The sequence below is a fragment of the Amblyomma americanum genome, chromosome 9 (assembly GCF_052857255.1).
Source record: "Amblyomma americanum isolate KBUSLIRL-KWMA chromosome 9, ASM5285725v1, whole genome shotgun sequence".
NCBI classification, from domain to species: domain Eukaryota; kingdom Metazoa; phylum Arthropoda; class Arachnida; order Ixodida; family Ixodidae; genus Amblyomma; species Amblyomma americanum.
Genome location: NC_135505.1, coordinates 148,906,985 through 148,930,903, shown reverse-complemented (window position 1 = coordinate 148,930,903; position 23,919 = coordinate 148,906,985). Strand labels below are relative to the sequence as shown.

Here is a 23,919-nt window from a genome sequence, read left to right as displayed (position 1 = left end):
CGCCAAATCTTCGACCGTGCTTCTCGCTCCCACTTTGTTTTGTATTTCTTTTCCTGCACTGCTCTTCTTGCCGCACCCAATTCCTTTGCAGCCTGCTCGCGCTCTTGGTGTTGTATCTGCACTGTTTGCTCCGACAGCATCTGTTCATTGTACGCCCAGCCTTGCTCGCACCGTCGAGCGCTGGAAGGCGTTACTGCATACCGTTCCACGCAAAGCTTCGTTACACGTTTTCTCGGAGATATTTGTGCTGTATGTATTCCTAACTTCCACACAGCCTTACTATTTCAGGGTTGTTTGGGCCTAGCCAGTTGGTTTGCTTCCTGCCAAGCAGATCTGGGTCAAAGTCATTGTTTGGGAGCAACACCATTGAGATTTCAGGAACTACGGACACACTGCACGCACAGACATCAAGTATCCAGTGAACAGCGATGGGCACCTCTGAAATAGTTGCCGCTCCAAAAATGAAAAAGTGTAGCAAAAAATTTACCCGCTGCGGTCTCTCAGTGGTTATGGCGCTCGGCTACTGATCCGAAATACCCGGGTTCGAACCCGACCGCGACGGCCGCGTTTCGATGGAGGCGAAACGCAAAAGGCGCCCGTGTACTGTGCGACGTCAGTACACGTTAAAGATCCCCAGGTGGTCGAAATTATTCCGGAGCCCTCCACTACGGCACCTCTTCCTTCCTTCTTTCACTCCCTCCTTTGTCCCTTGCCTTACGGCGCGGTTCGGGTGTCCGCCGAGATGTGAGACAGATACTGCGCCATTTTCTTTCCACAAAAAACCAATTTCCTTTCACCAAAAAACACAAGCGCTGCAGAATGCCCACATTCTGAGCGCATTCCAGGCTGGCTTCCACTCTGAAATGCGAGAAAGGCTGCTCAACACGAAACGGTAGCTGCTTACAGCAGGCAGGCCGCCTGTTATAATGAGTTTCTGCGAATCTCATGGGCTGCAGAAAGAGGCACGCCTCGGGGTGTTGACGGCAAGTTATTCTGGGCGCCCGCGCTGTCTGCAATATTGCTCTTTTGTCCCACCCGGTGGCTCGGTAACACGGCCAACACGTGTCAGAGATCCTCGTCCAACTGTTTTCGTGTGGGCGTCCCGACGACGAGTGGCTCGGTTTCTTTTCCTGGCCGCCGACACATCCCGCTTGGCGTTGTCGTCCGCAGAGCTCTTCAAGGCTGTACACCAGCCTTCTCGGAACAGAGCACCTCACGGAGATGTTCAAGGCAGTGTGTCTTGTAGCTGCCACAGGCCATGGCGAAAAAGGGTGGAGGGCGCCGCCTATTTTTTTCATGAAGCATGCAATACAGCTGCCAAAGCGTGAAGCCTGAAAAGTTTCTGGCGGTCAAATTTGTTTTTGTTTATAATGCAACACCACATTCTGCGGCTTCTTCTTCAAATTGTTGTGGCAACGTTTTTGAGTTTATACTGCACAGTTCGAATCGATGCTCGCCGTCCAGGTCTAAGTTTTTATGGATAGTAACAGAGACCACCCACGTCATTCTAAGTCAACAATGTGTACACTGCCACAGAAATAGCTGAATGAGATGTGTGGATAACATCTTAAAAGAAAAAAAATGTGAAATAAAAAAATTGTGGTCATGCAAATTTGATGTCGGCACTTTGAACGGTGACACAAAAGATACCTGTTGTGAGCTCGCTGGCAGTAAGACTTCATTCGCACTTATGCAGAAGGTGATTTTCTTTACGAGAGGTGAGTCGAAAATTGTTGCGGATTTTGTACATTGCCACAACTTTATGAGTTGATTGTATCCGTGACCTGTTTAACTTGAAGCATAAACATCTACACCGTATCTTCCAGGCACAGGGTTTTAGAGGCAAAAACTGGGCTGTCGAAAGTAAAGAGGTCTCTCGAGAAGTTGAAAGGGAGGCGCTTCTCTCAACGTCCTCCCTGACCGTTGTGACACGTTCGCTCTTTCTAAGCCCACTGCGGCGGCCGCGTATCGATTGAGGCTCAACGCAAAAGGTGCCCGTGTGCTGTGCGATATCAATGCACGTTGAAGATCCTCAAGTGGTCTAAATTAATTCGGAGCCCTGCACTGCGACACCCTCTTTCTCTTTTTCTTCTTTCACTCCCTCCGACTTATTTCCCTCATTCCGCGGTTGAGGTATCCACCGAGAAGTGAAAGTTAGTGCGCCATTTCCTTTTATCAAAGACCACTATACGTCTGCGCCGGTGGACGCTTAATGTGGGCGACGCTCCCGTTCGATCGTTTATAAGATGCACGACACCTGACCTCTACAAGCATGCGCATACGCTTATAGTAACTTGTGTATGTGCGGCCAGCGTCCACTGGCGCCTCGTGTGTGCACTTATGGCCTGTTTCCAGCTTTCAACAAAGATCAAAAACTGCTCCGACGATGACCTCGACACACACCCATGCATAACCAAGCTCTTGGAATAGTGGGTGCACACTGCTCGAGGATGCGTCTCTGGCCGGAGCAGAACAACAACCCGCGAAAATTTTACGCATGAAGGTGCGGCGGGACGCAGTCGTGTCCCAAACGGAGTTCGTGTTAAAGCCATGTGCTTCAGCTCTCCGTGAGAAGATGCAGTCTCGAGCGTCTCTTGAGTCTCCTGTGCCTTTCATTTGCGAAGCTCGTAGAGTTATTTTTTCTAAACGCTGCCTTTCGCTGCTCCAAATTGAGGCAGGAATATGAAAACATAAAAACTCTATGGTGTAGTCCAGCCAGCAGTTTGAATTTTAAAAATGGCAAACCGCACCAGCAGAGCAACAGCATGCCTTTAAATACCTGGCTGTAGAGGTGCGGGCAACGCGTGTACTGTGACCGAGCAGCATGCTGGTGTCGAAGCGTGCGCTAGCCTATCGTCGTGAACGTTGACAACGCAAGCCTTGCCATGTCTTCTGCCAAAGCTTCCGAACTGGCCTTGTCGTATCATTACTGGCCTCGCATCGCAGGTAGCAACCGGTGACAAGCAACACGCCACCGCTCGACGAGCGAGCAGTTTGCTTGCCCAGTTCTCCCTCGTCTTCCCTAATGTCCCCTGTCTCCTTTCCCAACAGAGTACCAGCTACTGACGCGTAGGGGGGGAAAAAGGTACGCAGAGCTCGTCAAGGCAAATGCTGCCACACAAAAGAACAAAAAAAACAGACCTGAACGGGGCCAAAGGATAGGCAGTACAGGTAAGGTATATATAGCGCGAGGAGAGTAGGGTCCTCTCCAATCTCTGTGCGCGTTCCTGTCACGTTCTCTGTCGCAAGCGGCTTTGCGCTGCCGGCTGGGCCTAATCCTTCTCGTCAGATGCCCGCGTTCTCGACAAATCTCGTTTCCCTCGGCAGCGTTTCCCTCGGCAGCAACGCGGCAGCGACGTGGACGCGTAGCCGCTTCGGTTTAGGTCGACAGAAACGCGCCGACTCCCGCAGACATTGCAGGCTCTCGAAATTGCAAATCCTCGGTGCAGCATGACGCGAATAGAAATCTGGGCGGCCAGATAAGGAAAACAAGGCGGCAAGCAAGCGTAATAACGTGATACTGCCAAATTTTACAAGCTTCAGCTTCTCTGCGCTTCTGATGTGGCTGCGTCATGAAGACCAAACTACATCTCTGCTGAACTACAACTGCAGTGTAGGCCGCACAAGTCTGAATATGTGCCGAAAAACATCGGGCAGCAAACAAAATTTTTGCAGCCTCCTGTGGAACATATTTGAAGCAGTTGCTGTCGTTCTCAGGGAAGCTCTCGCTATGCGATGGCGCAGTGTTGTTACGGTTTATTTCCCCGTGGATACGTGGGGGCTTGTTCCGGGTGCAAACAGTTCGCGAGGCATGAAAGATTTCCCAATGTCCACACACCCGAATTTCCTCGCCACTCATATGGAGGTGGTCACCACGATTGTGGGTCAGCCGATCCACTAGAAACTAAGCACGCGCATGTACAGTCTTAGTCAAACGTCTTAAGGCCAAATGTTTTTTCGCTTCAGCCGCATAAGAGTCATTACGGCACTATTAAAGGGCCAGTGACCTTAAAATGCCAGCAGTAGGTTTCTTCTTGCGGTAGGGAACCTTCCTGCTTGACTTTTGCTAGGAACATTCATTCTCGGTGCATTCATTTTCGGAACATTCATTCTAGGAACATTCATTTCGGTGCAGCTGAACGCTGTGCCCATAAGACTTCTGACCAAGACTAACTTTTATGCCCCAGTGGTTTTTTTTCACTCGCACGTCACTCAACCTCCTTATTACTATACAGCGAGCAATGCCTGATAACTATTCAAAAAGAGTCTTTTATGCCCCGAGAGCTGCCAGGCCTCTCAAGAGTGTCAGCCTACAGAGCGATTAGCAACATGATTATCGTATCCTCGATGCTGTATCGCTGTATGGGTCACGTGACCGCTGGGCGACGGTGCCACGTTCGCATAGCGGGGTGTATAGCGTTTCACGAGACCGTAGCAGCTGCGCGTACAGATGCAAGCTTCTGCACAAAAATATTCGCGAATCGGTGTAGGCGCGCAATAGCACTTGCATAGAAATGCAGCCGCTGTGGCCACGATGGAACCAGCGACCTTGAGATCAGCTGATAGTCATAGCTATGCCGAACCACCCCGCAGGAAGTTTCCCTGCGCTCATTTTGTTCATGGTCACAGATAAATAAAAGCCTGTGTTGCGCATCTTATATTGCATTTGTGTGCAATAAGACGGAGCGATCGTTAAAACTGTTTTCTGGTGCACACTCATTAGATATCATGATAGCACTCAGTTATAAACACTTCGCCTCTGTTTCGTTTTTCCAGAATGCCTCTCCGAAGGCTGTGGGCAGATATGCGTGGAATCTCGTCTGCAGTCCCTCGAGGGCCTTGCGGCAACCGCGCTTCACGGCGGGTTGATGCAACGAGGCTTTGTGCCTCGAAGATGATGTGCCCTCATGTTTCACAAACGCTTCTACGCGAGAGGTTCACGCTTATTTACTCTTCGGAGATGGGATTGTGCCTGGATGCGTTTTTACTATACTTCTCGGATCTTCATGCGCACCTTTCGTCCTCCTGTACTGTATCGGCACCAATTTCCCCAGAGTTTGTTTCTTCCAGCTTAGGGTGCGGTTTAGATCTCACTACCTGACGTCACCAGCGTCCTATCTGCGCAGCCTGAAAACGGAAATAGCTTCGCCGTTTTCCCGAGAGTTTACGATCGAGCGTAAGCTCTGGCGCTATAGATGCCAGGTCCTCTCCGGCGTGTGCTCACCACATCTCTAAACTGTGCGCAGTAAGGAAGGCGCCGCTGATGCAGCAACGCATCCGACGCGTGGCACAAAGAGCGTTGGTGCAATGGCGAAGGCGACGGCCTCTTAAAATACTCAAGCATGGCTCATGTGAGACGCGGCTGCCTGCGAAAGGAAGGACAGCCCGCCTTTAAGCCACACGTGATCACTTCTTTACTGCTAGCTTCGCGAAGATCACCTCGTGCGACAAAGCTTGCTCAATACTGCCTTGAAACGAGCGACGTGAACTTATCCGCCACGCCGCGGCAGGCGGCTGAGTGCCAAGTTGCTAAAGGTGCAGTGGTCACAGCGACCTGAAGCCGTACTCCTGAAATCCCAACTGAGGCACTTTGTGCTTGAATGAGGAGCAGTAAAAAAAAAAACATACGTGCGCACTTTACATCGCCCAGCGTATTTCTCCTCGTCTTTGAAGTTCTTTTGTATTTCAAAGAACCTTGCATTGCAACTTGCCTATAGTAACCAGCTGTCGAACGCGATACCGGGCTCTACGCGTGCGAACGACCCCCGACCCCTGCTCAGTACACACTGAAAGAGTGCAAGCCAATAACAAACCTACCCTCGCCAAATCGTCCGGCAACGTTCAGGAAAATGAACGGTTGTCTAGTGGCTCTTTGGTGAATTGTAATGAGTGGTGCCTTCCCCGGAAGACGGCTGTCGATGCACTGACCACGGGACCGTACGAATTCGACTGCGCGTTGTGGCAAAGCACAAGCGGGACAACTGTTTCCTCTGCCGTGCAGTACGTCGGAAACACGCGGTTCTACCACGAGCGCCCCTTGGATAGCTGCCAAAATGTGGCTTTCTTAATATGAATGCTGACGTCAGAAGACTGTCTATAAACAATTTTGTCAACACTGGTGCGTTGTTCAACTTTCCTGGCATATCTAGCGTCATGCGTTGTCTCCTAACTACTTTGCTCTCGAATGGTAGCCAGGACACCCGGGCCAGCGAGACAGGACCAGAATGGGCCGCGCTTTATAATTCTTGACGATTAAGTGTTGTCATCCGTTACAAAAAAATTCTTTAGACAGTCTATAGACTGTCCATAGTATTCTGTCTATACACTATATAGACTGTCTATAGACAAATCATATATGCAGTCTATAGACAATCTATACATTTATGGTCATACACTTTTAATAGACTTTTTCTATAGACTCTGTAGACCATGAAGAGACAAAAAGAAATATCTATAGGAAGCCAATAGAGTCTATAGGAAGTCTATAGACTGTCCATAGACAATTTTTATAAGCGATTGCTCGTCTTCCTTTGAGGAGGTGAGGAAAAAGTGCGTTATCGCCTGCATGGTAAAAAAAAATGAAAATGTTGATAAAGCGCGTGATTAAATCTCGAATGGGCTGCGCAATATTAGAACCATAGTAGTAAGGGCATGCAGTAAGGGCATGCAGTGGACGAGGTTCTCTCGTGTTTAGCACCAGTGCCAGCAGCAGATGCGCTTTCTCAGCGATTATGAGCGTATGCCCCCTCAAAGAGACCGCGCCCTGCACACGTCTGCGATGGGCTATTTGTAATGACAGACTACCAGGGTTCTATTGTCATGTCGGGGGAGAGAGGGGGGCGGGGTAGTGCATTCTATCATTTCGATAATGCACTGTTATTTCGTGGTATGTAACCATGCGCTCCCTGGCCGATCACAGGTTTGGGCAGCCCACAGCCCGGTTGAAGAATACCCGGGCATAACCGTGGGCTTCTTCATTACCAGGATGGGAAGAATGCGCAAGCAACCATATAATTTCGAGGCGCAGCGTAGCCAGGTTATATTCGACAAGAGCACTGCCTCCAAACAAATTGTTAGTGAGCAGGTAAAAGTGTATTGCCCGACTCTGGAGATATGCTGCTGTAAAAGGCACTATAGCTAGACGCTCTCAGCAAAGCAAAGATGAAAAGCAGATACCACCCCGTAGCGGTTGAAGCATCGCCCCAGGCATTAAGCCTCCTTTGTTCGAGCAGCGCTCGTAACCGAGTCTGCCCTCGCTAATTAAGACGAACGGGACATCATTTCCCCTTTATTCGCGAACGAGACGCGCCACCCGACTCCGTTCCGGCGTCGCGGTTTCTACTTATTGCTCGCAGTAGCAGCAGCGATGGACGAATGCGCGGGTCTTAGTAACCGCAGCCGGAAGAGCGGTCTGGTGGTGAAACTAATGACGCTTGGCCGAAGTTGAAGGAGGGGGCGCAAGGAGTGAGGGAATACTCCTATGTCATACTTCTTGATTTTACAAGATTGTGGCGTGTACGAGGCTCATAAAAATCCTTAGCTTGGCTACTCTGGTCTAAATACAGCTTTTGAAAGTTCTGAATATGTGGTCACGCTAGGGTGACATCTTTGGAAAGGGGCAATATTTTTCTAACATTTTTTTTATCTTAAGAGGGGTTAACTTGTCTTGAAAAAAATATTCAACTACAATCACAATGGGCAAGGCAACGTCAGCAGTTTATTTCGTTTTTCTTTCTTTCTCCGCTTTTTGATTCAATGCCATGTTACTCAGCTTCGCATAATGCAGCGGACACTGCTAGTGTTGCATAGCCAGTTATGATGGCGTCGTGGTTCATCACATCATATTATGCCTTCGATAGAAAGCCTACTCTAACTATGCTTCCGGATCCAATATTAGCCACTGCTCTTACATGCCTAATCCAGGACTGCTGAGAAATTCAAGTCAGGAACGTAGGAAGTGCGCTGGCAATGTCACATCACTGCAAATAGGTAATGCTGCGTTAATAATATTCACGCACGGATGCATGTGATGCATACGGGCAGTGGGCAAAAAACGCGCCCCGCACACGAAAAATTTGAAAAGGCTGGTGCTTCTACAGCTCGTCGCTAAGCAAGCTGGCCGCGGCGTGTCGCCAGCACTGTGAGCGATGCTTCGAAAAATGTGCGGATATAATGAATGGAAGACAAGTGGGGATATGATTTCGGGCGCGCACCAGCATTACGAACGCCCCCTCTCCACTTTATTGTCGGTCTCTATCTGCAGCTTTCCGTTTTCTTTTGGCTGAACAGAGTGGGAGACCGCGTTCATTTTTCCTAATTAAGATATGCATTTGCGAGCCGGGTAATTTGAGGCATGAATTGCTGAAAAGAGGGAGGGCGGGCAGCTGCATTGGGCGCTTCCCTTTGCACCCTTTGTCCCGTTTTCGCCCGCAAAAATTTCGCTTCCCACAATCTTCGCGAACGCAATGCACGCGGGACTGCATCTCCTTCTGAGCGGGACGCTCTCATTCACACGGGGAAGTGGTTTGTTCTGCATGATTGCGTTGCTCTGAGTAATTCCTCACTACTGCGATGCATGCGATCATAATTCATGGTAAGTAAACAAATAAACGCGTTCGAGTTTTCCATTTGGCTCATGAACTCTTCAATCGTGTCTCCCTTACTCTTGCCTGTATTAGGTGCTACCGCTTTTCAACGAATGAACTCCTTTATGGCGCATTACGTCACATCACGTTCCCTTTGCTGGCGCACAGAAAGGTTAAATCGCTGCAGGTCGTGTTCCATTCATTAAGTTCCGTGAACCTTTTTGTAATTTACCCGCAAACATTTTCTGCTCGGAGTTACTTCACGCAGTCTTTCTGAGAAAACAGTGGGGAAAAAAGCTTGCGTACGTAGACCAGCAGATAGTACAGTGACACGTAACTTAAGCTTCACCGAGATCAAATGGACATAAGTTAGGCGTGGGAGGCGAAGAGGCACGTTTTCTACTAGTGTAGAAAATTTCGTAAATCTGTTTCTAATTTCGTCTAGAATCACCTTGCGCCTACCATCCTTTCCACCGCTAGCTCCTCTATCCTTAGACTACATGGTCGTTTGCTGGTTTCCAAGTTTGAGCCGCATATTTGAGCACTGACAGGTTGCATTGGTTACATACTCTTGTTTTTAAGGGTATTGTTAGCCTGGTGCTCATATGCTGATGCACCCTCGTCCGTTCTTATTCTGCGACTAAAAATTTGTTGGATGTACTTAGATATCTCTTAACTGCGGGAAGGCGAAAGCCGTTTGCGACTCATTGCACTGCTTTGAATTTGCCGCGCTTAAATTCACTTCACGACAGAGGAAAAGAGCAGCTTGCGCGAGCGTGGCGCCACGTGACCTAGGTCACGCGGCCGAGGGGGCGATGTAACGGGCGGATGGTCACTGCGAGCATGAGCCATTAAAGGCTTTCGCCTTAATATATCACAATTTGGGTCCGCAGAGATTTCACTGGCGAGAGAGATGCACTCGCTGTATTTTTCAGAAGCCTTGTTGCCTAGCATAAACGGCTGCATCTTCGCAAAACTGCTGAATGTTAGCTGTTTTTAAGTATACTGAGTTTTATGCAAACCTTGGAACCTTCCTTTCGGACGTTTTCAACCCTTTGGTAGAATTTCGCCTCAACATTTTCGAAGAACATCTTGACAAAATTGAAGGTTTATCCCTGTTAATCATTGCATTTATGTTTTTCCTACTCCAGAGAGATCTGTAGCCAGCAGTTCCAGCTTGCTGTGTGAACTAGCGAGCAACTCGATTAGCCATTTTGTCCGGATCGATATTGCACCCTTTCTTTGAGACTATCCACTGGCCAATTTCTTCGCGCGGCTAAACGGCGAAACGGGCGATACAGCATCAAAAACAGTTTTTTTTTTTGAGTACCTTGACAAAGCAGCAGGCGTCAGCCGAATATTTGTCAGAAAAAAAAGCAAGAACATGTTCATGTTTTATGTGGCATCGAATGCATTTGAATAATTTAATACAGTATAGCTTGCACGAAAAGACAAGTGCGACAGCTCTCTCTGTTTACCAGGGAAACAAACCATCGAAAGCGGCTTGAATGGTTTTGTCTCTGTGCTGTTCCCACGCGCGCTCTTTTTTCGTGCGTTGCTTCATTGCTGTGCTGTTTTTCCCTCCCTACGTTGTCGTGCCCCTCTCACTCTTCCATCCATGCTCGTGCGTTGCCCAGCCGTGCGGCCGCATAAGAAAAGAAGAACTGCACTGGAGCTCAGTCTTTTTTTTTGCATCCACTGATGACTGCCACACGTGTGTGAGAAATGAAAACTTTAAGCGGGAAGGATAAAGAGGAATCAGCAGGAATATATCCGCGCGAATTGAAAGACAACGCGAAATGATTGTAGGGCCGGCGTGGAAACGGCATGGAAGTGGAAAGTCTGCAAAGCGGAGAATTTCAGGAGAGTCTGGGACTGGGTCCCACAGCCATATTTATATTCGTAGAATTCTCTTCCTGTGTTTCTTTAGTTTCTTGCTACGATCGTCGAAAACCGCTTCAGAGTGCTATGAGCGTTGGTGCACGGCTTTCGCCCCCACCAAAGTGACATGCATAGAATCAAGAAAAACAAAAACGCTTAATGTGCGAAATAAATAAGGAAATGGGAACTTGGTACCCAGAGGCCGTCTTCGCGACCTTGAGAGCGACGGATCGAAAATTCATTTCCCGCTGCGGTCAGGTCGCGAAGGAGGAGGACTTCGTACCCGGCTTGTTATCTCCTCCTTCCCATGTGATCCGCATGTGGCGCCATCTATATTTCATCATCGTGAGCGCCTTGGATGTGGGTGGTACAGGCACGGTGCCAGATATTCGGCAACGCCTCTTTGCCCTCTGGGCATCCGTGTAAGTGCAGAAAAATCAGTTACTGCGGTCGCATTACCTTTTTTTCGTATGCCCTTTACTTCGCCTGGAACGCTCGTCTTACTACGCCTAACCTGCAGTACCAGGTGGCTTTGTTAAATCCGGCACAGGAGCTGCAGAGAACATTAGTAATAGGCTGTAGTAACGTCTAGTCTCTCCGTGTAGTGCTGCTGTTAACGCGTTCAGTTATCATCCGATCTGCAGGTTATCTTAGAGGAAACTACTTATTTTGGTCTAAGTCATGTCAGTGCCATTCAAATTCAGTTTTAAAGCGATATTGATTCGGCGCAGTTGGCTTTGGAGTCTAACTCAGGCCTTTCGAGCACTGTATTACCAGGGCAAGATCCTCTATGGTTTTCCGAAGCGGATATATTCAATGGTGTCTCTTCGCTCATGCTCATGATCTTTCATGAGTTCACTGTTCTGCTTTTACAAGTCAGTGGCGAAGTGGCAAATACTTTCCTGCCGACATCGCCGTGACCACTGACGAGTTTCACCGATGAGCCCTCGAAAGCAAAATCCACTCATGCCTTCATTTTGTAGCGAAAGCTACATTGGCCGCGAACTCGCCGTTTCGCGGTGCTCGCAGTCCCACCGTGGTCGCACCGTACCACGTGACCAATCGCGTGACGAACCACGTGACTAGACAACTAGACTAACCTGGACTTGCAATCAAGACTAACCAAGGCTAACCAAGCTATGCCTTAGCTTTCCCTACGTATATCCTGGCATAGCCGAGCTAAACCACTGCCAATTTTTGGGTAGCATCTCGCACTACAGAGATATATGTCCAAAATAGTGGCCTTTAAACCATTGTAACGATTTTTTCTTTCCGCGTGTTATCCTTAGGAAGTAAAAATCCTATGGCAGATGACGAAAACTATCAACGCAGCGAAACGAGAGCCGCCTCTGTCTCTCAGGCTATTCATGGGAAATTAAATTGGGCAGTGCACCACTACGGGGGGAGGGTGGCGTCATCCGCACTTCTCATGGGCCGTTATAATCGAGAATAGGCCCAAGCGGCGGGTGTTTCTTGATATTTCGTCATGAATGATGACACTGGCGATGGCAGAGGCTGCTTCCGAAATGCGATTAGAAATTAAAATCCTCGTTGCGAAAGCGTCCTGTTCGATCGTAACGCGTGCGCAGCAATTTGTCCGAGCATCGATTTTTTTTTTGTTATTTTCAGAGGAGTTGGGAAGGGCGTTCAGATGAGGGGTATGGAGAGGCGTACGTTCTGTACTTTGCTTTTAACCATTCTGTACTTTGCTTTTAACGCGAGAGCGTTAAGGAGCTCGCGTAGCAGAAAAGCCGGTGTCGTCGGCGTCGTCGTAAAGCTTTGGCCGTGAGCGAAAAATGGCGCATCTCGGTGTACACCTGCACCGCGCCGTAAGAGAAGGGATTTTAATGCGACAGCGTTAAGGATATATTGATGGATTGATGGATTGACGGATTGATTGATTGATGGATTGATTGATGGATTGATTGATGATGGATTGATGGATGGATGGATTGATGGATTGATGGATTGATGGATTGATGAATTGATGAATTGATGAATTGATGGATCGATGGATCGATGGATCGATGAATTGATGAATTGATGAATTGATGCATTGATGCATTGATGAATTGATGGATTGATGGATTGATGGATTGATGGATTGATGGATTGATTGATTGATGGATTGATTGATTGATGGATTGATGAATTGATGAGGGGATGAATTGAGTGATTGATGAGTTGATGAATTGATTGATTGATTGATTGATTGATTGATTGATTGATTGATTGATTGATTGATTGATTGATTGATTGATTGATTGGTTGATTGGTTGATTGATCGATCGATCGATCGATCGATTTTTCCTTCCCTTACGGCGCGATCCGGGTGTCCAGCGAGAAATGTGAGACAGGCACCATTTCCTTTCCTTAAAAGCAATTGTTCATTTAATTTTCCTTCCCTTACGGTCCGGTGCAGGTGTCCGCCGAGATATGTGAGACAGGCGTCCATTCCTTAAATTGTCCAACGGGCCACGCGTCGCTCCAAACGGGCGATGGCGTTCCGTGTACTCCTCGGCAACGCTGCGGCACGCTGTCGCGTCTCACTCCAATTTTTTTACTCGGGCCCCGACAGCTTGAGGACCATCCAAACGCAGTTTCTTGCTAGATATGCTGTCATTAGGAGACATTTTTATGAAGCTTCTCTCTTTTCTTTTCTGTACACCACATTTTGTGTCACTTCTTTTCTTGCTACAGGTTTCGAGTGAAGCGAATAAAAACAAGCTTTGGCACCTACGTAAAAGCATTCGCGCTCGTCGCATCATCCAACCAAGCTGAAACAAGCCCATTCTCCACAAGAAACGGTCAAATGAGGCTTCCACGCATGCAGTGTTTGCAAGCAGGAGCCCGGAAGCGCACGTCGAAAAGCGAGAAAGTTGTGCACCTTTTTTCGTTTCTTCTACGGGCGCATAACTTTTTCTTTAACCAAGAACGACGCAATTTTTCCTTTCTATCCAGCCCAGCTCTCTGCAACCCGCACTAATGGGAGCAGGAATATGCATCCACGCCTTCTGATCTCCTCCCGTGTGGGACTTCTCTGACCCTCACTTTCTGTGCGGGGGGCACAGACCTCATGGTTTCAACCGAAATTGAAGAATTCCTATTATGGTTTATGCTTGGCATATGAGTGTGAATTATTTTATGCATTAATTTAAGCGGCAGTTAAAAATAACAATATTACCACCACGTGGCAGGTCTGCAGGGATGCGCATTTATCAGTGCTTCACATTAACATCAAACGAGAGTGACAACAAACAACTCTAGAGACCATCTGAACGGTGCCTACATGCAATTCCGCAAGTTTACTTGGGTGTGAAACACTCTACAGCAACCGTTGCTCCGTGAGGGATGAAACATTGCACAATAACTGAGACGATTTATGAAAATCCGCTCTTTAAGGGCACGGACAGGAAGGGAGACACACACACATTGCATAGTAATGGCGCAGTGAATAGCTCTGGTGTCGCCTTGTCTATAGGAGTACGTAGAGCACCCATCACTGTCTGTGTACTTCTGGTACTTAAATTCAGCGCCGTTGTCGAAAATAAAGCTCATGTGGTTACAATGTTCCATCTAAACGCTCACAGTATGCACTTAAGGAACCGGGCATTTAAGACAAATTGTACAATGAAAGCATGGCTGAGCTGGTAAACCGTTTTGTGAGTACAAAATGGCAGATTGAATGGTCTATGGGGGTTTAACGTCGCAAAGCGGCTCAGGCTGAGAGACGCCGTAGTGAAGGGCTCCGGAAATTTCGACCACCTGGCGTTCTTTAACGTGCACTGACATCCCACAGTACACGGGCCTCTAGAATTTCGCCTTCATCGAAATTCAACTGCCGCGGCCGGGATCCAACCCGCGTCTCTCGGGTCAGCAGCCGAGCGCCATAACCACTGAGTCACCGCGGCGGCAAAATGGCAGAATGAAAGGAGCTCCTGTTTTGTACCTTCTTGTTCAATTATCGTACGGTCGTTTAGAGCGCTTTTAAACCGAACAATTCATAAAAGGCTACGTTAATCACTTAACGTACCGTATTACTGCTAAAACGGGCTGAGCTACGCGCGAGTAATCTTGTCACAGTGCAAACTAAGCAAGCAAACAGAGAAATGGAAAACGTGTTGAGTCTCAAACTGCACTGCGCAGAACTGGGTGCAGGCTTCTCAGTCAGTCAGAGTGGATATCTGGGCAGTCGCCTTCGTCAACCCTTTAACGACGGCGCCGCCGCGGTGGCTCAGTGCTTATGGCGCTCGGCTGCTGGCCCGAAAGACGCTGGTTGGATCCCGGCCGCGGCGGTTGTTTTTCGATGGAGGCGAAATTCTAGAGGCTCGTGTACTGTGTGATGTCAGTGCACGTTAAAGGACACCAGGTTGTCGATATTATCCGGAGCCCTTCACTACGCCGTCCATCGTAGCCTGTGCCGCTTTGGGACGTTAAACCCCCATAAAACTAAACTAAACGACGACGGCCAAGTAGAGGCACTGCGCTGGCTCACTCACGCAGTCGAAGAGATCATCCGATCATCGGGTCAGAAGCGGCCGCTCAGTGTATGAACCGAGCCGGCGCCGCAGGTTACGAAAGCGTGTGGAACAATGGAGACGTTAGATTCGTTCGGACAGTTTCCACTGCAAAACGTGCTGCGAAAGAAGTGAACAAGCTTGGCCTTAAAAGGGAAAAAAAAGGGACGAAATCGAAGAAATTATTTTTCTCCCCGTCAAAATAAAACGGCCGAAGTTAGCTTCGGCCGTTATTTAGCAGATTTTTCATTTCAGAATTTTTTCTGAAACTCTTCATTGCTTCTCATTGCGTGATGTCTTACATCCACGTCCCCACTCTCAATTTATAGCTTACTGCATGTTTGACAAAAATTGAAAGGAGTTACCGTCCCATCGCGCGATCATGATAAGAGGCACGAATACCGGAGCAGATATCTCAGGTCTGCATCAGGAGTAAGCTTTATGGACCAACATACAAATTGTGAGGGCTGCTTAAAAAGTAAAGTCGGGTGTTTGCAGGCGCTTCAAGGTGCCCACAGAAGGAGTCTTAGTCCTCTACTGGCCTCTTTTCCGAGAAAGTGCATGGCCAACTCTCATTCCGGTTGTGCAAGGCGCCACCGTTCAGCTATCAAATGCTTTTTCGCCTTTCGTCAGATCACCACATAAATGCATCTCTTGCAGTTACACACTGCGTAACGGCGCCTATTTCTGCGCTTGTGCCACTGCATGCAACTGCACCGGGACGGAGAACAACCGCACTGTGACCAGCCGCAGCGGTGTTTTAGTTATGGGCTTTGGAGGGCGCCGTTAATCCCTGACTGGGATGGAGGAGAAGGGAACAACCAGGGTCAGTTAGAAAGGAGAGATGGCGGCGAGCTCCATTCCGGTCTAGTTATTAATCGCATCGGTTTGACCAGGCCAAACCACACATAGCCTTACACATGCAGGGTGTATTGCAACCGCCATCGCCGGGACGCAGAACAAATGTCGCCGCAGTGCAGGGATGGCAAGTGCCGACAGCGCCCGACAGACGAGGACGAAGGCTGTGACCGCATGTATCCGCATGCTTTCCGCGGCAGGATAATGAAGAAACCAATGTAGAAGCTTGGGCGAGTTCGTGTCAGATCATTCTTAAAACAGCCTACAAAGGTAAACGGAAGGCAATATTACCGAGAAAATTTAATTTCACCGCCCCCATTTCATGCATCTTAGAAAAGATGTATGCATCTTAGAAAAGATGTATGCAGCATGTATGTATGCTTTTGTCGCCGTCAGAAGTAAATGGAAATGTACACACTAGTGCTGACTTACAACAACCGATTTATTGCGAAGGAACCAACTTTTATATGTAAGCTGCGCAACAAACAAAACATTAGAAAAAGCACAAAAGAGGGAAATGTGGAGTAATCAAAGAAAACTTATCGTCACAAAGCTCTGTCGATATACGTTAGCTCATCTCTACTTCTCAATGATAAATTAACTAGCAAAAAGGAAGGCCCATGAAAGCACCAAAGCCGTGTCGTTTACAAATCTGACAGAAGGTATAACACACCTGCCGGGTGTGCTATAAAGAGACCAGGTATAAAGTTAACCACATCATTTACCATTGCAGTTCCTGCGCTTCATACAAAAAGATGATATATCGGCCACAATTCCAGAAGAAAACAATACAGAAATAAGGCCATTTGTGTGCATGGTTATATATTCTGCTTTTATTAAGCCTGCGCCATCGTTACCGGATTTTGGGTGTTGGTTTAGGGAGACGTTACGAACGTAGATGGCGAAAAAGGACCGAGTGGTCCGTGCAGACGCAGAGAAAAAAAGAAAGCGAAGGCACAATTCCCACAACCAGAGAAGCAGTTCGTGTATAATGTCGCGAACCAGAACGCACTGAGAGATGCGGTTACAAAGCTAAACAAGTTGGGGCGCTGAAGTTAATACGATTGCGTTAGCTGAGATCCCCCGCTGCCCAACAACTGTGTTGCTCGCTTTCGTTGTTGCAAAATCTGACGGGGCTGCGACTCCAAATATGCAGTTACCCTTAATAAATATATCTCCCTAATGAAATATGACAATTTATAAAGCGCGAGGGAAACTGACGAGTCAGATTAAAGATTACATACGTAAGTTTAGCTGAAGCGCGAGGACTTATCTGTCTTTGTTGTTAGCCTAATTTCTTTAGAAATGAAAGATGGTTACGGCTCAATATAAAACTGCCGCCACCACGAGTATTGCGCCACCGGTGAAAACCGGAGACAGCTAGCGCTCGCGTACAGCGCAGCGCTTTAGAGTGTCTCGTTGCGGCTTTGCCAATCCGAGCCGTCACTGAGTTTATGTTGCGTAAAACCCTAATGACGTAGTTAAAAAGTTGCGTATATATAGTAAGCTTTCCTCACAACATAGTGCGCTGTTGCAGGCACCGCCCACAGCACGTGCTCGAAGCGGTTGCGACACTGCACTCTGTCGGCCGAAGAAGACAGCTCATGTGGCCGAAGATGCGTGCAAGGAAACAAGCAGTTGAGCAGATCAACTAGAGTTGGCATTCCGGAGCGCTTCGGAGGAACATTTCGACGGGGAGCGCAGAAAACCAGTTCGGGATTAGGGAAGCTGAACTGAGAGGCGCACTTGGCCATTTCGCCTGCGATTGCGCCCATAGCCACAGGTGAGCGGCAGTTGGTAAGGTAAAAACTACGATCGTACGACGGCGGAGTGTATACGGAAAGCTTGGGCTCAAACCTGTATTTGCCGCCCCCTCAGGCGTTCTCCATCGCACCGAGCACATCCGTAGAAAACAAACAATCATACAAAAGAAAACCCCGAAAGTAAGGCCCCCTTTGTGCCGACAAGGGGGTGAAGCAGGAACATACACACAGAAGATTATCGGAGGTAGGAGCCCTGTCTTTAGCGTTCTTTGTCCGCGTCTTTTTTTCCCTCTTGGAACATGCTTCAAGAATGCTTGCCCACATTCAAATTTTGATCAAATTTTAGATTTTGGACGACGCACTTCCGACGACAAAACAGGGTGTCACCACGAAAGGAACATAGCACAAGCAGTACACCAGAAATTACTAGGAGCGCTAGAGGAGTTCGCTATTTGCGCGTAAGGCACAATAACCGTCAATATTTTGCCTTCAAGGTCAGAGCAGTACTTTTAAGTTGTCACTGCACTGCTTGGGTAGATGCCTCTCACAACATTGTACCTTTAAATTTAGTGCCGCCTAGCTCGCATACAGTTCCCTTGCTCTTTTGTGTGTGTGTGTGTGTGTGTGTGTGTGTGTGTGTGTGTGTGTGTGTGTGTGTGTGTGTGTGTGTGTGTGTGTGTGTGTGTGTGTGTGTGTGTGTGTGTGTGTGTGTGTGTGTGTGTGTGTGTGTGTGTGTGTGTGTGTGTGTGTGTGTGTGTGTGTGTGTGTGTGTGTGTGTGTGTGTGTGTGTGTGTGTGTGTGTGTGTGTGTGTGTGTGTGTGTGTGTGTGTGTGTGTGTGTGTGTGTGTGTGTGTGTGTGTGTGTGTGTGTGCGTGTGTGTGTGTGTGTGTGTGTGTGTGTGGCTGTCTAACTAAATCATAACAGGTTAGCTCCGCTACTTGTTTACTTTCTATGCTGCGCCCATTCATGAGGACTCGCGGCTCCGTTTTGTGTTTTAAGGAAGCACGTGATGCAGTTACATTTTAGACCAAGGAAACAGCCTAGCACGGGTAGTCAGGCTTGGGAGGCGGGAACATTCGTGCAGGCTGTTTGGTACACATTTGCCGAATGCCGAGCGCAAAATGACGAGGACACAAAGAAAGGAAGTGGGCAGGACACTTTGCTTTTTTGTGTCCTCGTCATTTTGCGCTAGAAATTCGGCGCTTTCTGTGCGTTCGGTTTAGTGCATGCCTTATTCTTGCTCTGTTTGGCTCCGCTGGTTATGGTTTGCCAAGTTTTACTTTGGGCCAGCTAGCCTTCACCAGCATTTTCATCCACGCTGAGTGCGCGGATTTGGCCTTTTTCGCAAGGATGATCCCAGCAGTCCATTCGCGTCTAACAAGCTCGACAATCGGAGATCGCTCGACACCACTGCTCGCTGCGTTCGAATACGGCGCGAGTCAGTCGGGTGCGGAGTGCCCGGAACTGCTTCATTAGCACTTCCGCCGTTGCGTGGCGCTGGCTCTCTCCGGGAATCGGGCGCGTCATTCATCATTGGAGAAAAGCAGGAGCCATCGCCTCTGCCGGGGCGTCTGTGGTACCCTGGCAGGCAGCGAGGAACGCGGCTGTTCCGGTCTTCTTCCACTAATCACGTTCCATGATCGGCACTAATTGCAACGAATCAGGCTCAATTTGCCCGACGTTTTCTCTTCACTCTCCCCCGTGGCGCACAACATGCGTCGAATCTTCCCCGATGAAGTCGTCACGGCATTTTCTTTTGTTTTCTCTCTTTTTCAGCTTGCTGCCACGCGGACGGATAATAAGCACCTCCTTTACAGGCATTCTGTATGCGAATTAGAGTAAAGAATAAATTATACTAATAGACGCCTGGTTTTACTGCGTCGCTATAGCAACGGTTCCCTCGGCACACTGCTGTCCATCAATCATCCACGGCTGCGCTCTGTATAAGGGGGCGTATTTCAAGCGCGTACTATTTTGCCGATTCTCAGTGCTTAAAAGCGGCTCTCTGACGTGGCACCACTTCGAAACAGCCACAAACGTCCACGACACGCCGTCGTCAGGCCTGCCCTCACCAGTACCGCTGCTGTGGTTCAATTCAAGCGAGCGCCTGCCATACATGTTCGCGCCGATGTCATTGCCACAACCCGGACTCTCAAACTAAGCTCATATCAAAACACTATGTTTTACGTCCTAAATCAGTTTCCTCTTTGATTGGCAGGGAAAGACTGCGGTATTTACCTGTACCTGTAATTTCAGGAAATAGAACAAGAATAAAATTAAGGTTGCAATTCTTCAACCTTCCAGGAGTTCTTCAAAGCAGGCTTCAGAAAGCCCATCCCGTCACGCAGCAAAATTCTGTCTCTTGACATCAACAGAGAGAGCATAAGGATCGAACTTGGGCGTCGATTACAGCAAAAGGGAGTAATAACCGCGGAGCAAGCGATGCAGTCTACAAATTTCCTTCAGCGAACGGAATAAAAAGAAGGGGCTGAACGTTGAATTACTTTGAACACCTGTAGATGTTTTGAAAGTATGCGCGTGCTTGAACTTCGATCGTTTTCGTGCCGAGAGTTTGCCCTGCTTTCATGAAATAATCGCGCATGTCAGGACAGACACTGAGTTTCCCTTTCACTGTACTCCGGCCTGTCCTCTTCACACCCGACTCCTTCCTGTTCGAAATTAAAGAACGTGGTTGAAATGAGTCCACCAGGATGCTTTCGCTGAAAAACTATTTCCTGAGTTGTTTCGAGTCGATCTGGATTATTTAAGGCCCTTCGTACACTCCCTTCTTTCTGGTGTGTGGTAGGAATGTTGCAGCACGAGCTGAATAAAGATGAGCCGTTTGTGACAAGTTTTTCAGATAAATGTCATTCGTTTAAGCGTCGCCCTTGCGTGATGCGACTATTCTCAGCAGCATCGCCCTCGCTGCAGAGTTATAGCCATTCTATTTGACGTTTACCATCTTCTGTTAGCCAGAACGCGTTATTGAAATCTCTGTACGCTTTACGTTAGAACTTGCGCGCCGTAATCTGTGTACAACGTCGTATGGACATTCAGAGGTAAAGCAGGCAGAGAATACAGAGGACTCATCTCGAGCCGCCGCGGTGGCTCAGTGGTTATGGCGCTCGGCTGCTGACCGGAAAGACTCGAAAGACGCGTTTTCGGTCCCGGCCAGGGCGGCCGAATTTCGATGGAGGCGAAATTCTAGAGGCCCGTGTACTGTGCGATGCCAGTGCGCGTTAAAGAACCCCAGTTGTTCCGGAGCCCTTCACTGCGGCGTCCCTCATGTAATGAGTCACTTGGGGACGTTAAACACCCATAAACACAATCCCCGTCGCATATCGCGTTCGTTAAATGACTTTTGCAAGCGTATTTGCGTCGCCAAATTAACTACACATAGTGAGGCAGCATAAACCGAAAACCCTCTTGCGAATACCGTTTCCAATGTAGTCATAGCAGCGAGTTCTCTTCAGTGTCCCAAAGGTTTGTACTCGCGGGCAGTTTTGTGGCTATGCAGTGGAAGCTACGAGCACGAGGCGCAATGCCTTCTCAACCGCGCTCTTATCACGCTCTCACGAGGGAGAGAGAGAGAGGCGTTTAAGCTGGCGGCGCGCGCCCGTAGCTTCAGCAGCATAGCCACAAAAAGCTGTCCGCGAGTACAGTAAGCTAGGAGAGCGGCCGAAGCTCCATCGAGCGATATATACAAGCAATTGACGACACTCAGCGAAAACCAACATTAGCGGGGCGAAGAGATAAGAAGGGATCTACTGAAGACGCAGGCTGCAGTTCTTACGACGAGCGCTGATTAGGATCTCGTTTCTGAGTCAGCGAATTCGAGGAGGGCGTACCGGGCCAAGAGCAATGCCCACCGTGCACCGGCGGCAGATAGCGCGCGCGCGCCAGGAAAATACGTCGCAGAGTAGTGCGCGCTTATCTCTGGCTGCGCAAACAAGGCGACTTAGCATGGGCGGCGCCACCGAGAATCGAAGGCGAAGCCAGAGACGTGTAGCTTGTAGACGTCGTATCACTAGTATGTGCTTGTTTCATAAATTTTATTTCAGCTCACTTCGTCATCCGCCCTACATCAATCCGCCGGCACGCATTTGCTCCCGCATTGGTCATCCCATTCAAGTTGCCCGGCCTCGTACGCGCACTACTACATTTGCGTCAGCATTCTTTCCACGTTCTGCCACGGACTGGAACAGACTTCCACACGACATCGCCGCAATCACCTGTCCATCAACATTTGTGAATTGTTTAGAGACTATATTTAACAGCGAATAATTTATGTACCTTACGTGTTTTCTTTATTAAATATGTTTTATACATGTAACCCACCCCTTACGTAACACCCCCAATCCCGGGGCCTATTAGGTAATAAAGTGAAGTGAAGCACTAGTACCCCAACTCCTAAGGAAGGTGGGAGCCGTGCAAAGGCATAATTTCCTCGTTAGCTTCTGGAATCTCGACGACAGCGCACAGGGAAGGAGGTGAAGGGTGATCGGCGAACAGAACGGCCTTTTCAGGCATAGGATATCGTCGCTTTAATTAGATTTAAGTGCTGTCCTGTGCCTTTTGTCTTGCTTGCCAATTTCGGCGAACAATGTATCTAGTCCCGATTTCAACTTCCGCCTCCGCTCTCTTGGTAACCTGTTTTGCTACTCTTCTTCAAGGGACGGGTCGACGACTGCGGGCGGCTCTAACTTGGTGTGGTTTGGTTGGTTTTAAGGGCGTTAACGTCCAAAAGCGACTCAGGCTACGCTGGACGCCGTAGCGAAGGGATCCGAGAATTTAGACCACCCGGGGTTCTTTAACGTGCACTGACATCGCACAGTACACGGGCCTCTAGAATTTCGCCTCCATCGAAATTCGACCGCTGCGGCCGGGATCAAACCCGCGTCTTTCTGGTCAGTAGCCGAGCACGAAAACCAGCGAGCTATCGCGGCAATTCCAGCTCTAACTTCGTGTTGAAGCGGTTTTAAGTATACTCGGCACCAATGACAAGGCACATTGCGAAAGCTGCGTAATTAGAGGCGTCTTCGGCTGACACCAAGTTCGCGGGATCGAATCCCAACACGGGTGACTGCATTGATATGGTGGCGTAATGCGAAAACGCCAGTGTGTTGTGCGCTGACTGTGCACGTTGACGAACGCTGGAAGTAGGAGTTAATCCAGAGGCCCCCAGTACGGCGTCCATAACACGTAGCCCGCGTGCACCCTCCGTATGTTAAACATCGCATACCACTACAGTTAAATGTGTAAGGAGTCATGCCAAAGTGCCCAGGAGCTTTCCGTGACAGTATTATCAAAGCGAGAACGAAATGGAGAGGGCCATACCTACTCGCACTGTAGTACACCAGCCCCTGCACCGGACTGCGACGGGGGAGTGGCCGAGGAGAGTAGACGCTCCGGTCAGCAGCATGACAGCCTGAGACTTTTTTTAGTGACCGCGCACCTCATGCATACGTCCGAAACTTCTTTTCCGTAGCATAGGAACAAAAACATCCCGTAAGAGTTCCAATAAGTTATCAGTGGTCCAGACAACTACGCAGTTCCTGACAGCAACTCGACTGAGTAACAGTTAAGGTAGCCCCGACTGGTGCACGCGTGGTAAACCAGGGGGCAGCATCGAGCACGGCGCCCATCCGCTCATTCTTCTGAGTTCACAAGACACTGCTATTCTCTCCATAGGGCAACGCCTGTGCGTGATATTGTGCTCGAACAAGGGGAACAAATTATCTGTAGGTTGGGGTTCGGCTATAGCGATAGTGTGCGTAGGAATAATGCATTGCGGTTTACAGCGATGACCACTCGCAAGCCCCAAAGGCAAACAAGCTTGGCGAGTAATTTGTGTTCGCTCTGCTGCGGAAAAATAACCAATCCTCTCAAACCCCACAAGTACGCAGACAAGCGACGGCAAAGGCGGAACACACACGCTGCATCTGTCGGCCGAGGACTGAACCACGCTTTCAGATTGATTAAAGAGGGCTTCTATAGGCTTGCAATGCGCTAATTTGGTACCAGCGTCACACCGTGTACGGCTTTTTTTTACATAATATATCGTCATACGTGCCTATCGAGTTTGGATTTAGACTCTAGTGCTAGACTAACAGCGGGTTCACTCTATGATTCCAAACCCTTCTCATCATAGCATAGGGATAACTAAAGCGCTGTTACTAAAGGCAAATAGTACTCACTCAAACTTGTTGTTCGGAGATCCGTCATAGTAGTCTTAGCAGCTTTCGGCACTAGCTAGGCGCACGTACTACCGGGGTCAGAAGTGCCCAGGATGCACCGCCGCTGGCTCAAAGGAAT

At 48.7% G+C, this 23,919-nt stretch overlaps 1 protein-coding gene across 1 annotated transcript in view; it reads right to left on the bottom strand.

The window, feature by feature from the left end:
• LOC144105737 (cytosolic endo-beta-N-acetylglucosaminidase-like) overlaps positions 1-23,919 on the bottom strand; it is an 80,202-nt gene extending 56,283 nt beyond the window's left edge. Inside the window, exon 1 of the mRNA XM_077638844.1 lies at positions 23,802-23,919. The gene's annotated coding sequence lies outside the window, so the exon portion shown is untranslated. The remainder of the gene's footprint in view (positions 1-23,801) is intronic.